This window comes from Mandrillus leucophaeus, unplaced genomic scaffold, assembly GCF_000951045.1.
Source record: "Mandrillus leucophaeus isolate KB7577 unplaced genomic scaffold, Mleu.le_1.0 Scaffold72, whole genome shotgun sequence".
Lineage (NCBI taxonomy): Eukaryota > Metazoa > Chordata > Mammalia > Primates > Cercopithecidae > Mandrillus > Mandrillus leucophaeus.
Genome location: NW_012107808.1, coordinates 4,178,859 through 4,194,258, shown reverse-complemented (window position 1 = coordinate 4,194,258; position 15,400 = coordinate 4,178,859). Strand labels below are relative to the sequence as shown.

Sequence of the window (15,400 nt, the reverse complement as noted above, 5' to 3'; positions counted from 1 at the left end):
GAGATTAAACATGTCCTCTCTTCTGTTGCACTGGCTTCTCTACATCATGGTAACGGCTTGTCAGGTTCAACTGCAGCATTGCTGTTAGAGGCAAAGGTAGGCAGGAAGCTCATTCTTGCAATCTCTGGAACTTTAGTTAAAAACTCAAGGATATCTATTTTTTCCTTTCCCTAGAATTTTCTCAGCGTTCTCACTAACCAGATAATGTTAGCTTTATTTTGCATCCATTCATTTACTGAAGCCTACATGTGTTTCAGTAACTATGCTAAAAGATTCTGTTTGTCCCTATTTGAGGGCATTCTCAGTTCAGTGGGAGTTGGTGGCAGTGGCAGATATGTACAGTTACAAGGTGATGCAATGACAGTGGCAGGCAGAGGGAGGTCTGGGAGCACAGAGGGGAGGCACCTAATCCAGACTGGTAATATCAGGGAGGGCTTCTTGGAGGAGGTGACATCTGAGTTTCCCAAAGGAGAAGGTAGCCAAGGGAAGGAAAAGAAGTTGCAGGAAGAAGAGAGGGGCTGTTGAAGGAACTGGGGCACGGAAGCATTGGGTACTCAAACAAGGAGTGTCTGGGGAGACGGACCTTAGGGAACACAGTGGGAGTGGGAAAAGCTCAGTCCAGCCCTCTGTATGCTGAGTCACTGGGAGACTTAAAACAAAGAAGACCTTTCTTAAAGAGCAGTTTTAGGTTCACAGCAAAACTGAGCAGAAGGTACAGAGAGTTCCCACAGAGCCCCTGCCCCCAGCAGAGTTGTACGTTTATTACAATAAGAAGCCTGCATCAACACATCATTATCATCGCACTGGAAGATTCTGAGCGGGGGAAAACATTTTCACATTACCTTTTCCAAAGTCTTCTTCCTGGCACTGAGTCACAGTCGTTTTTAAAGAATTAATGGTGTAGGTTGTTACTTAGCATTTCCCCGGAGCAAATGTTTCTATGATCCCCAAAAGCCAGAGGCTACGATGGCTTCTTGTCCCACGCTGTAGATCTGTAAACCTAGAACAATGCCTGGTCTAGCAGATGCTTAGAAAGTAGAGGAGGGTAGAGGCGGGAGGAAAGCAGGGGTAGAGGGAGGGAGGGAGGAAAGGGAGGGAGGGAGGAAGATAGCAACAAGGTCTGTTGTGTATTTCCGAAACATCATCCTGGCAGCAAATAGAGGAAAGACGGCAGAGGGTGTGGCTTGTGGTCAGGGACAGTTAGGAGGCTACTGTCATGTTCCAGGTGCAAGGGGCAAGTGGTCTGAGTAGGTAGCCGTGGTGGAGAGGAGGGGACATTGAAAAGGTGGGCTCTACCCCATCAGGTGCCTGAGGACGTGAGTGCAGTAGAAAACCACCAGGAAGGTTTCGAGACCCAGGCCCAGCTCTCAGTCTTCTCTGAACCATCAAAGTAGAGGGAGAGTTTGTAAGGACTCCAAAGGGAAAGAGAACACGGGAGGGAAGGCGGGTTGGGGAGGGTCAGGTAGGATACTTAAGTTGGATTGAGTTTGAAATATACAAACTAAGGAAAATGTCAGATGGTTCTTGTTTATTGTCTAAAGAGTAGAGGGGAGAAGAACAGAAAACAGACGTTTACGTTGGTTGGGTGTTAGATAAAAGGCCCCGGGTCCTCTGCTTCTGAGTGAGAATGACGATGCGCCATGGGATGACAGGGCCCTTTGGAGGTTCTGTCTGCAAGGTAATCTGTTTGCAGATGAGCTCAGGCACGGGGAAGGTGCACGGTGTGAGTGTGGCTTGCTGAACTCACAGCGAGCCATTTCAGGGATGCTGGGACGGAAGCCGCCCTCCCTTTCCTGCCTCTGCTTCCAAGTTCTTTCTCTGCAGCCCTGTCAACGCGCTGCCTTTGCTTCATAGCACATTTCCTAATGGGCTCTGGCGGCACTGAGGCAGCCTTCATATTCCATTTGTTCCTTGGATAATAAGCTTAGCCTCGAAGCCAAAAAGAGAAAGCTCTGATGATTGTTAAATACACATCCACGGGGCTGACTGCTCCCCAAAACCTCCAGTCAGACATTGCACCAGCTCAGCAAGGCCATTTGCATCCGGGCAAATGGCCCTCAATGACTAGTAGAAATCCAACTCTATCTTGGCAAGGAAGGCCTTCAGTATGCAGCATTAATTTGGTTTGCACAGTGGAATGGAACACATCTTTAGTTCCTTTTAGGGAACCTGACTTACGCTTTCTCCAAAGGGTGCTTCCTGGGGGCTCCCAGGCATTGGAAATGCCGGCTGTAACTCATCTCAGGGGCTCCCTAGTCCCAAGCACAATCTGCCTTATTTTTTTTCCAGTTTTATAGCTCAGAGAGGATTGCGATGACGAGGTCACCTGAATCCTAATCACGCTTCGAGTCATCATTAGGACTTGATGCATTTGTTCTGGCACGGACAGCACCGCTGCAGCTCATAGCCAGAATGATTCTGTCTGGCTTCCCGCTCCACACCAGAAGTCTGGAAATGCAGGCTGTTCTTTTCCATTTGGAGTCCTGGGATCTGGGTTATTATTGCCAAAGGCAAAGGAATGAGTTTCTAGAATTATCACTTGGAGGAGCAATGCACCAGGGAGTAAACCTAGGAAGTTTCCAGAAAACTAGAATGTGATGATCTCCACAGTATACTCTGAATGTGAAAACCCAACTAATAGAACATTCGGAGGTCAGTGCAGGACTCCTCAGCCTGTCTCTGCCAGGCCTTTTAGTCAATCTAGGAGGGCGAGAAAAATCACTTCGATTTTAGGCTCTTACTGCGCTCTCGGGGCAAAAATAAGCCTGTGGCCTTCAGGGGTCTCCAAGACACCTGCTCAGTGAGGAAGTTTAGTCTCAACCTCCAGAATGAACTAGGCTCAATTCAAACAAAATTGGTGAGGACCCACTAGTGCCAGGTGGAAGGTAACTAAGGTGGGCATAGGGGAAGGGATACCCTTAGTCCTGTGGTCACAGACTTGCTAGCTGGGCCCTCACCCCAGAGAGCAGCCGCGCAGGGGCTGCAGCAACAGAAAGCTTTCCCCACTGTTAAAGCCTAAGGCCTTGTCCAGGGAAGACTAAGGCCTGGAGGAAATCACCTGGGGAAGAACTGGGACTAAAGGGCTGTGCTTTGTGCCAGGATCAGGCATACGGTTGTGCGTGTTGTCCACTGTGCAAGGACATCCAGCTGAAAGGTGAGCAAGGGCTAGATTCCAGCATGCCTGCCACACACCACACTGTGTGCCCATGGTGTTGCGTCTGTCCAGAAGGGGCATCCTTCTCTAAGTCACACAGACAGACCCTGTGGGCTCACTCGGGCCCTGGACATGAGGAGAATGAAACAGCTCCAGGAAGGGGTCAATGAAATTTGGCCGAGCAGCACAGGTCTGCAGACAGGACGGAAAATACTCCCTTTACCACACTGGCTGCCTTGCCTTTGGCGCTTTGGAAGGGAATTGAGGAATTAATAACCAAACTCACTCTATTCCATTCCTAGCACCTTGTACACATCCATGGCCATGTTAACTCTACCTACGCCTCCTCCTGGACTTGCGAGCAGTTATTCCCAGCGAATCCCTGCAGGTGCTGTACGGGACAGATCTCTGCATGGGCAGCTCATCCTGCCAGCTGGAGTCAAGCTTATCTCATCCAGGCTGGCTGAAACCCGTAAGCAGTCCTCTTTCGGAATTCTGCCTGCTGTGCTAACCAAATGTAGTTCATGTTACCTGTCTTTTTAAAACATTTCTAGCCTTTTTTCTCCTGTATATTCATGATTTAATTTTGTATGCCACTTTTGTCAGTTGCTACACGCTAAGCATTTTCCATAGTGCCACGTCATTTCCACACTGCCATGTGTCAGTATGGCCGTATTATCGCCAGTTAAGCAGGGCTCTGTAGTCTGACTAATCATTATCAAATGGTTTACTTAGCAGACACATGTGCCCCTGGCAGGAAACATTGAGTGGTGGGTAGAAGATCTCTCCTCAACTCTGTTCTGTTCAACATTTTTGCTGATAGCCAGGATGAAGGTGTAGCATGCAGACCACTCAACAAATTGGCAAAAGACACAGAACTGGAAAGGGTAATACATTGTTTGGACAAGGTAGTCAAGATTCAAGATTGCCCAGCAATGCTTCCCTGGAAACTTTTTCTTACCTACCCCTATCTGCATAGGGTTTTGTCAGAAAACATTTTAAATGGTCCATTTTCAAGGCATGATAAATCTAAGCACTGGCAGCCAGCCTGTGAATGTAACAAACAGCACGGCTCACGCTCCTAGAAGGTCACGATACACGAACAGAATGTAGAAGAGGGGTCAGCCCATAAAAGGGAAGAAAGTTCCATTATTGGGAAATTGAAACTTAAGAGGCAAAGAGGAGAGGGTATAACCTTATAAGGGGGATAATGACACTTAGGCAACGTCCAGGAAGACTGTCACCCCACAGTACTCAGCCATGAGGAACTGGGGGAGGGACTTGCATGCTGGGAGATAAATTACCTGCTGTAGCTGCCCCAGGTGTGCCTACCAGCCACCCAACCTGGCAAGACCTCTATTAAAAGTCTCACTTTCGCTATTCTTTGTGCCTGAGTCCGTTTCTTTGGGTCTGGACAGGTGAGCGTGTTTCTCACAGTTTTACTCAGCAGCCGCAACCACAGCAGGTGGCTCATCGGTGCAAGGTGGGCGAGAGACCCGAACTGGGCCAGAGAAACTTCCTGATGATTTTGGAATTGGGGCTTACAGATTCCAGGCGTCTCCAGGTGGCTTGAGCATAGCACATCAGCTGGGGAGACACTGTGGCTGTGTTTTGTCTTGTGACCCTGAAGTGGAGGAGGCTGGTTGGGAGAGAGACTCAGTGAGAAGGTGCAGAGAGAAGCAAGAGAAAAGAGAGGCAACTAGAACCCTGCTTCATTCGTTCCTGAAGCCCTGTCACATTTCTGCCCCCTTATTCAGAGAGTCCATATCATGAGAATACAATCCCCTCGGCCTGGGTTGGCATCTATGTTCATTGCAGCTGAGAAGGTCCCAGTGAAGCCAGCCGGCAGATCTGCAGTCTTGGTCTCCAGTTGACAAAGTTCAACAGAGTCAATAGGCTGCAGAAGAATCAAGCCCCAAATTGGGGGGAAGACCACATTTGGAGGGTGACAGTTTTGGTGTGACCTTGGCAAACAGTAGGATGCCTAAGGAAGTCCCCTGGACAGTGAAATCAGGCTCTACACTCAATGGCTGAAAGAATCGGAGACATTTTGGCAGAGGAAGGGAAGAAGATTTGGCAGAAAAATACATTTGTCATATAGGGTGTGGAGAACCAAGGTCAGAACTAGGACAAACAAATGAAAGATGCCTGAATGCAAATTTTGGCAAGTTTTTTCTAGCAGGTATCTGCTAGTGGGCGGGGTTTCCTGGGAAGAGGCAGCCAATAGGCAGGAGTTTTAGCAGAGGCTGGGCGACCGCACGGTGCGTAGGTGAACTTCCTGAACAGAGGTGGTTGGACGCATCCTTCCAGCCCATGGTTCTGGGGTTGGCGTGAAGTGGGCATTTTCCCTATCCTCTGTAGACTGAGGAGTGACCCTCTAACAGATGCTTCAGAAATCCCAGGAGTAGAACGTTTGGCTTGAACTCCTCCTCCCAAGCAGTCCCTCATTTAGGAAATCATTCGAGGGACTGGGGAGGTCCTGGGCAGTGAAGGACCTCACCCCAATGGAAGCAGCAAAAGAAGCATTCTCTGAGTGAAAGACAGTGCCCACAGTGGCCCGCCAAGAGTACGTGGCCCTCCCTGACTGTCCCTACCTCTGTTGGGAACCTAGAGGGGGCAGGAGGACATATGAGTAAGTGCACCCCCTAAAGAAGGACACAGGGGCTGTTGCCTTGCAGAGGGTCGCATGCTGGGCTTGTCTGGTGAACTGGAATCTCTCAATTCGAAGCCCACAGGCAGACGGGGAAGTAATTTCCTAGAAATTAAGTCTGAACACTCCACAGCCTCTCCTCAAAGAGTGAATGTGGGCTGGCAGCTGGGGCGCACGGGGGCCTTGTGTGTGCACGTGTAAGGGTGTGTACTGTTATGTGTGTGCACATCCTCACACACATACACACCCTCACACATGTACATCTGCACACACACACCTGCCTCTACACACCCACATGTGCACACGCTCACACACCAGTGCACATCAGAGGAAGCTTTCTTCTCTCCTGAGGAAGTCCAGGAAGCTCCTGGCAGGAGAGGTGAGCTGGACCGACCTGAGGCCTGCAGGCCAAGGAGGCTGAGAACTGGGAAATGGTGCAGGGCCCAGCATAGCTGCAGAAATCTGACCCCAGGCTGAGCATGTCAGCACAGTGACCATGAAGCAGCAGCCCAGCAGGTGGGGGCTCCCTCCCCAGCGCAGAAGGTTCGCTATAGGGTGCAGAGCGGCTGGCCAGCCTCAGGCCCACTCCAGTTAGAGCTGAGCTGGCAGCGTCTGTCCTCCACCAGCCCTGCCCCAGTGGCCCAGGCTTGCCGTTTCCTCCTGCTCCTGCAGCAGGGCCCTGACTCATTCACACCTCTCAGGCCTGTCCCCCACCTCCCACTCGGTTCCCAGCACTGCCCACAGACATTCTTTTAAAGGAGACTTTGCTTGCCTCACTCCCCTCCTTAAAACTCAATAGTGACCCATTCCTCAGCAAAAAAGCGGGCATTTTTCAGCCTAGCATTGCCTAGCATTTTAGAATAATAACACACTTCTCAAGCCCTGATCTGAGTGCTTTTACATACACAATTGACCCTTGAACAATATGGGTCCACTTATGCACAGATTTTTCTCCATCAAAGTTACACCATATGCCCACCCTTCCTGCCTCCCCTCCCACCTCCTCTACCTCTTCTGCCTCTGCACCCTTGAGACAGCAAGAGCAACCCCTCCTCTTCCTCCCCAGCCTACTCAATATGAAGACAACAAAGATGAATGTACTTCCCCTTAATGAAGGGTGACATGTTTTCTCTTCTTGATATTCTTAATAACATTTGCTCCTCTCCAGCTTACTGTATTGTTAGAATATGGTGTATATAATATATATATACTGTATAAAATATGTATTAATCAACTGTTTATGTTATCAGTAAGGCTTATAGTCAACAGTAGGTTATTAGTAGTTAACTTTGGGGGGAGCCTAAGGTTATATATGTATTTTCTTTTTTTTTTTTTTGAGACAGGGTCTCCCTCTGTCACCTAGGCTGTAGTGCAGTAGCATAATCATGGCCCCCTGTAGCCTCGACCTCCCAGGCTCAAGCAATTCTCTCACCTCGACCTCCTGAGAAGCTGGAACTACAGGCGCAGGCCACCATACCAGAGTGGTTTTATTCTAATGTTTGTAGAGACAGGGTCTTCCTATGTTGCCCAGGCTGGTCTTCAACTCCTGGGCTCAAGTGATCCTCTCACCTTGGCCATCCAAAGTGCTGGGATTACAGGTGTGAGCCACCACACCGGCCTTTACATGGATATTCAACTCCATGGTGGGGGGGCAGTGTCCCCTAACCCCCTGTTGTTCAAAGGTCAACCGTATTTGCCTCTTCGTCCTCACAATCACCCCCTTGAAGGAGGCATTATTATGACGATTATCCCCATATTATAAGTGAGGGAACTCAGGCAGGGGGAGGAGCTCATCACTTGCCCACTAGCACAGACAATAGGGGACAGATCCAAGTTCAAACTCAGACAGTCTGACATCTCAGCCCATACCCTTGCAGCTCAAAGTGTGGTCCCTGGACCAGTGCATCAGCATCACCCGAGAGCTTGTTAGAAATGCAGAGGCTCAGGCCCCCAAACCTGCTGAGTCAGGAAGGTCCCTGAGATCTGAGAAGCTCTGCTTGGGTTTCAGAGCCAGGTCCCCTCTCACCCACCTGACTCAGCCCTGTCAGCCCCATGCCTTTGCTTGTGCCGTCCTTCAGCCTGGAGCTCTCTGCCCTGGTGTGGGGACCCTCCAGGCCCCCCACCACATCCACAAGTAGCTCGCGTGCTCCCTCCTCTTCTGACCTCCCTGGTCCATGGCTCCTCCATCCCCTAGGGAAGGATCGGTCCCTCCCACCTTGAGCTCTTGATGTGAGGTCGTGCCTCAGTTATTGTTCTGACATTGCAGAGGGTATTTGTGAGTGAGTTGGACTTGGACGAATTCCCCTTTTTGTGTGTACACATGCATGAGTGCACACATCTCGTGTTCCTCGTGGCACCGGACAGCCGGCCTCTGAACCCCAGTCCCTGTACCTGTCAGCCGGGGCTCCCCTTCTCTCTCCCTCCTCCTTGAATCCAGCTCTGAGGACCTTGGTCCTCCATGCCTGGTCTGATCCCTAATGAAGCCCTTGATCTCAGAACTCAGTGCATCATTCCCCACCAGCCAGGAGGAGCCAGACAGCTTTGCCTGCCTGTTGCCTTTCCCTTCTGATACTTTCCTCCTTGATCTCGAGCCCTGTCGGTAGCAAAGGGCAAGGAGGGGCCTCCCAGCAGAGCAGCTGGTGCCCTTCGCCACGGGTCACACCTCCCTGCCCCAACACCTGGCCTTGGTGGCTAAGGGCGATTAGGAGGGGTTGGCTGGGCAGTGGCAGCCAGCACAGAGGGCCCAATCTGGCCCGAGAGCCAGGTGGGCAGAGTGTTGGAGGGAGCAGGCAGGAGAAGAGCAAAGGCTTGGGAGCTGAATCCTGTCTCCACAGCATCTGCTGCGGCCTCACTCCTCAGCACTTCGGCTCCCTCCTTCTCAGCTGGGGAGAATGAGACAGCCCACGAGGCTGAGGCATTATGAGGATGAGAGGAAGCGCCTTGTGTCAAGAGAACTGAGTATTTAGCCAATTGCCATTTGATGGACTTCTGGACAGTCAGAACTGGAGTTCATAAGGAATCACTACCAGGCAGGGAAGCTGTGTCCTGTGCAAGGGGGCACGGCCAGCTATTAACAGAATGAGACAACACTTCCCCCATCCTGGTGTCCTGCCCGTGGCCCTCTGTGGCTCCCCTTCGTTGATTAGGAAAATGGAATCAGGGTGGCGCCTCGGGAGAAAATGCTGTGGATCCCAGGGTCAAAGCTCATTGTGCCCTTGGTGAGCTGTTTGCCCTGAGAGGAACCCAGCAAAGATGGCTCCTGAGTTGTCTCCCTTGACCACTGCTGGGCCTGGACGTCCCTAGAGAGTGGGCTGAAGCCAGGTCATGTTCCCGTCACTGGAGAAGTGGAAAAAAAGGGGCTGCCATCCCGCCTCTCTGACAAACACAGGGAGGTGCCCCTGCGCCTCTGCCACTCTGCCAGGGATACAGACACTCAGGCAGCACCACAGGCCCCAAGAGGCACAGGCACACCGACAAAAGCAAACCCATACCAGGGACACAGACACCACACACATTTAGTCATTGCTGGCGGTCCCCAGGTCCCAGAGACCCTCACAGAAGCTCAAGGACTTGAATGAGGTGTTGGTATGTTCAACACCCAGACCCCCCACACACATCTGTGTATGCCCACACGCTGCCACGCTGACCTGTGGGTGGGGGCAGGCACATGAGCGGGCACTGAGCCTTGGCCTGAGCAGGTGCGTGGGTGTCCCCCCACACTCAAATGGGCAGCTGGAAAGCAGGGTCAGGCCTCAGGTGCAGAGCACAGCAGCCATGAGTGGGGGTGGTGGGCGTTGCCATGGAGATGAGAGCCGGAGAGGCAGCACTGCAGGCGAGCTCCGTGTGGGCGGGTGAGCCCGCAGATCCACAGATCAGCTCCGTGTGGGCGGGTGAGCCCGCAGATCCACAGATCAGCTCCGTGTGGGCGGGTGAGCCCGCAGATCCACAGATCTCGGGAGGGACTGGGCAGTGCTGGAGGCTCCGGGACGGGAGGAGGCTCTTGAGGTGGGGGGTGGGGCTGAGGGGCTCTGGAATGACAGGAGCAGCTGCTTGTGTTGCAGGCCTGGGTGCAGGGTCATGAACTTGTGGTCTTGGCTGGGAGCACGGACAGACTATGGGGCCTCTGCCTCCCCCAATCAGTGCCACTCACTCCCACTCCTGCCCCCCACCGGCAACTGTGCCGAGCTCACAGCCAAGGCAAAGCTATCAGGGAGGGCGAGCAGAGGCGGGGAGCTAAGGATCACGGCTGGTTTGGGGAAAACAGCTGAGGAGGGTCTGGCTGATTCTCCCCACCTCCTGGCATCACCTGACCTGCTCTTTCTTTTCCACTGTCCCTCCTTTGCAGTCTAGTGGAATGGGAATCACACAGGATTGGGAGTTAAACAGTAAATCAGGATGCCGGTCCCTGTCGACCAACTCTGGGACGGTGAGCAACCTGCCCAGTGAATGTCAACCTCGGTCTTCATATCTGTAAAATGGGATGAGGAACCCTGATCAACCTACCTCCAGAGCTGCTGAGAAGGTCCAATGACTCTCAGGAAATTCAACTAGACAGACATGGACAGACGCCTACTATGCACCAGCACGCTGCGGCGCTCCAGGGACGGAGAGGAGCACACTCTCGCAGAGCTCACCAGCGAGTGGGTGGGAGAGGAGTGCGTACAAACAGGACAGCTCGGACAAGCGCCAGGACTCAGCCTGTTCCCGCAGCTCCTGGGAGTGCCTGCTGAGGGCCAAGTACTGGGGTACAAGGAGGCAAGAGCGGTGGCAGAGGAGCCCAGGGACTGCATGGGAGTCAAATCACAGAAGAGCGGGGGCTTCCCCCAGAGCGGCCTCACATGCATCCGACTCGTTCATCATAACCCGCCAGGTGGAGCCACTGAATGCGCTCCCCATTTTACACGTGAGAAAGCTGTGATCAGAAAGAATAAACAGCTGTCCCAAGTGCAAATCCCAGGGGTGGAGCTGGGATTTGACCCCCATCTGGCAGGTCCCAGAGTCCCTGCTTTGGGCCACTGAGCTCAGCTGCTTCTCCTGGCCTCACCCTTCCATGTGCCTATGGCCTCTGGGAAGAGTTGCCCGGTGTCAAAGGCCCTCCCCTGCTCCCTGCCCCGACCCTGGCCTGGGCTGCGGTTCCACCAGCCACTCACCCCTCCGCCTGCCCCGTTCCCTTCTCCTTGCTTGCCTTCAATAAGACAGTCCAGGGGCGCGGACAGATAGCACAGTCTCACAGAGCCCGACAGCACTGACATCGGCGTCCTGCGCCACCACTTGCGAGCTGTGGCAAGGCCATGGAGGCTCTCTGAGCGCTGTTCCCGCACTGCAGTCCACACACGGGCAGTGCGGGGCATGAGCCGGGCCCTCAACACCTTCAGTGCCCACGAGGCACTCTGCACACCCCTGTGCTTCCAGAAGGGGCCATCTGTCCCCTGTTTCCAGGCAGTGGAAGGTGGAGTCTAGCCTGGCAGGACAGGAGGCAGACGCTGGGCCTTGTCTCCAGAGAAACCTGCCTCCTCCCTCACTCGCTGTGTGTCCTGGGGAAAATCACAAGGCCTCTCTGAGTTTTGTTCCTGGGGCCTTCCACCCCAGGGTCCCAGACGGGATCCAGCAGGACCCGAGGGCCATGGGTCTGAGCTGGCAGGATCTGAGCTTGGAGATCTTGCCCCTCTCCAGAGGACCAGCATCTCTCCCAGCTCCTCCAAGTGGCCCTCTGGTAGCCTCCCTGGGTCCTGTGAATGGGAGAGGGGGAAGAAGCAGCTGTCACCTGGGTTTGAGGGGGCACTGGCGGATGGCAGAGGAAGCCTGCCTGGGCTGGGAGTGGGCACCCTACGGCTCCCCTCTCTGGGACTGGCTCCCCCACCGCTGACAGCCTGGGCTGTGAACAGGCCTGTGGGAGGGCCTGCACGTGGGGATGCCCCCACCTCCCCAGGGAGGATGTGAGGCCAAGGCTGACCCCGGTCTCAGGCACAGCCTTACAGTGGGCAGCTTTGAGAAACCCTGTGAAAAGGGCCAGCTCTGGGCTCAGAGGCCAGGGAGGGCGTGGGAGAAAAAGGCAGTCCCCCCGCACTGGCTGGCATCTCTTGAGGTTTCTGTAGAAATGTTTGCTCTGGCAGGAAAAAAAAAATCTGTTGCCATGGTAACCTCTGTCTTCTCTCCCCAGCTGAGTCCTCAGAGGGCAAATCGTCTCAGAATTACCAGGGATGCGTGGCCGGCTACACTTAGGGGAAGCTTCCCAAACCCAGGCCTCCCTGCAGGGTGAAGGAGCCACATTCGCTCAAACACTGGAGCCTCATTCATTCATTCATTCATTCATTCATTCATTCATTCAACAATCACTGAGACTGTACGCGCCACCCTGTGCTGGCCCTGCGGATGTGGAAATTCATCCAATTCGGTCCCAGAACTCAAGGAGCTGAGAGTCTGGTGGGAAGATGGGTGTGTAAACGTGAATCCATGGAGGTGGCGAGATCTTTGACAGGGGATGGCGGAATGCTGCAGAAGCACAAAGGGAAGGTGGGAGGGCTTCCCGGAGGAGGCCTGCTTTGGCTGGGTCTTTGGGCTGCTCTAGACCCTGGAAGCCCTTAGAGCCCGACCCCCTGCCTGGTGCTGCACCCATTTTACAGAGAAGAGCACTGAGGTCCAGATAGGGTGAATGACTTGCCAGGGTCATAAAAGGAAAGGCAGCTTCGTATCCGACCCTAATAAATAATGTATTCTGGATTTTAATTATTTAAAAAGCCTCCATTTCACTGAGTCTCATCAAAAATAGAAACTCTCTTCCTTTCACTCTAGATTTCTCTTGAAAGTGGCAGGTGGGTGCAGAGGCGGGGCCCGGGCCTCTGAAGTGTCCTGCTTGTGGCAGCGGCTGTGATGCAGAGGCCACGAGCCCCCAGCCTCTGCCGGAGAAATGACAAGTGACCGTCATCCTGGAGCCTCCCCCTTGCCTTAGGCCACTCCATACCTGGTCCTCAGATGGGTGGTCAGCGCCCCCCAAGTCCACCAGCCTCTCTTTCCTCCCAGGCACACGGGGGTCATGACAGCACCTCTTGGAGATGTTGAAAGAATCTTGCGTTGGGTGTCTGTGGGGGGAGGAGGTCCCATCTCTGTCCCCAGACCTGACACACCGTAGACCCCCAACCTATGGACATTTCCATCCTTCAAGGACAGGCCTTAGAGAAAGGAAGAAAACCAAATCGCCAAGAGGTATGAGAAGAAAGGGCTGGGGAGGGAAAGCCAGGACACACCGGCCTACTGTTGGCCATTGGGGTGATCTTGTGGCTTTGAAAATCCAGATCAGTTCCCCAAAACTCAGCCAGTCAGGGGCTCCCGCTCGCCACTGTGCTCTGCAGCATTCCCGCCCCTTGTTCCTCGGTATCTTACCAAGCCCACATCACACAGATCAGCTTCTTTTCCATGGGAAGCAGCCAACGACAGCTCCAGCCCAGCACCAGACAGAATCTCACTGAGGCTTCCAAGCACCACCACCCCCATCTGTCTTCCTTGTCGTGTGCCCCTGGGGCTTAGCTCTGAACACAGACATCACCCAAACAGGGTAGGCCACCACAAGTCAAGGTCTCGCTTCCAAACCAGAGCACACTCAATTCCAGTCCACCTCTCCCTGCTTCGCTGTCCCCAGACCCCATCTGTAACATTTGCATCTCCGTTGGAGAAGGTCGAAGGCCAACCACCAAACCCCAAGCCCCCTCCAGCTCCTGCCCCCGCCACACTGCCCTTGACATTCCTCCCTCACGCTGGGACCCTCCGCTGGGCTCTGTGATGAACAAGCACTGCAAAACTCTGGGGGCACTGCAGCTCTCCAGATGATTTCTATCGAATAAACACTGCCAGGTCCCAAACCGTCTGGGAGGTAAATACTATTACTAAGTAACGGGCAAGTGGTCCTGAGCTTTGGCGTGGCAGAAGCAGGGCAGAAATGGAGGACAGCGTCTCTGCCTCCAATTCCCGCCCTTCCCCTCTCTCCAGCCTTCTTTCTCTCATTTGATCTGGACAGCTGTGGAGAGCTACCACTCCCCACTTTATAGGCTAGGGAGCCTCAAAAAGCAAAGCGACTTGCCCAGAGCTCTGGAACAAATCCCTCAACCTCCACAGGGGCTGCGTGAGTGTCGCTGGTGGCTTAAACCACCAAAACGTGTTGTCTCCCAGTTCTGGAGGCCAGAAGTCCAACAGCAACGTGCGAGCAGGGTTGGTTCCTGCTGGGGCTGTAAGGGAGACTGCTCCAGGCCTCTCCCTCCGTGTCTGGCGGTTTGCTGGCCATCTTCCACGTTCCTTGGCTTCTAGATGCATCTCCCAGTCTCTACCTTCGTGCTCACATGGCCTGTGTCTGTGTCCAAATGTCCTATAAAAATAAGGACTCTGGTCATCGTGGGTTAGGGCCCACCCTACTCCAGAGTGCCCTCATCTTCACAAATCACATCTGCAATGACCCTGTTTCCAAATACAGTCATATTCTGAGTTCCGTGGGGTTAATGTCAACGTGGGAATTGGGAGACACAATTCAGCCGTAAGGGAGGCTCAGGGGTCATCCCCGGAGGTCATCCCCAAAGGCAGGATGTGCTCATCCCATCCTGACCCACAGAAGCCACTGTGCTCATCCCATCCCTACCCGCAGAAGCCACTGCAGAGGCAACTGGCCTGGCCCCAAGAAAGCTTCTCGAGGACCCCGACTTCTACCAAAAGGCTGAGGAGCACTTGGAGCGGGAAGGAAGGAGTTCATGTGGAGGCCGTCCCACTTCCCCCGGGAGAACATGTCATCCTGAGAGCCTGGACCTGGACTGAGGGCAGAGTCTGCAGTTCCAGTCCCCGAGATCCACTCTCCTGCCCGTGACTCTGGTCCCAGAGCTCATCTCTGTGGTCCTTAAAGGCAGTGGCTGCGGCAGCAGGAGTGGGGATGGCAGAAGGACGTCTACACAGGACTGCTTGGGATCCCAGTTCCCACGTGTTAGCTGTGTATCTTCAGACAACTGACTTTTCCCTTCTGAACTTGAGTTTTCTCCTCCAGGAAAAATGGGGCTTTGCAGGGTTGCTGTGGGGACAGCGCCTGAGCTCACCTAGGCAGGGACAGCAAGTTCCCACCTGGCCCCCGAAGAGACCAAGCTTGCTTTTCTAGTGTCCAAAAAGCCCCCAAACCAAGATGCCAACCCCACACCCAGCATGCCCCCATACCTGGCTCCAGGCACAATCTTCTTCACTGGGTTAAAAAGAAAAATCTCTTGGGACCCCAAGGCAGGTGGATTGCCTGAGCTCAGGAGTTCAAGACCAGCCTGGCCAAGATGGTGAAACCCAGTCTCTACTAAAACACAAAAACATTAGCCGGGTGTGGTGGCATGCGCCTGTAGTCCCAGCTACTTGGGAAGCTGAGGCAGGAGAATTGCAGTGAGCCGAGATTGCACCACGGTACTCCAGCTTGGGTGACAGGGCAAGACTCTGTCTCAAAAAAAAAAGAAAAAAAGAAAAGTGTCTCCCGAAAATGAGGTCAGATTGTAAGTCACGCTCTGTATTCTTCCCCAGTGCCAGACAGAGTGGACCTGAGGGCTGGCTTCAGCCACTTCTGCCCAGAAGCCTTCAGACTGCCTCTG

The 15,400-nt window shown here is 53.6% G+C and overlaps 1 long non-coding RNA gene across 1 annotated transcript in view; it reads right to left on the bottom strand.

The window, feature by feature from the left end:
- Positions 1-10,450, bottom strand: part of LOC105528528 — an 11,987-nt gene extending 1,537 nt beyond the window's left edge. The window contains exon 1 of the long non-coding RNA XR_001004368.1: positions 10,308-10,450. This is a non-coding gene — a long non-coding RNA (uncharacterized LOC105528528). The remainder of the gene's footprint in view (positions 1-10,307) is intronic.
- Between the last annotated feature and the right edge of the window lie 4,950 nt (positions 10,451-15,400).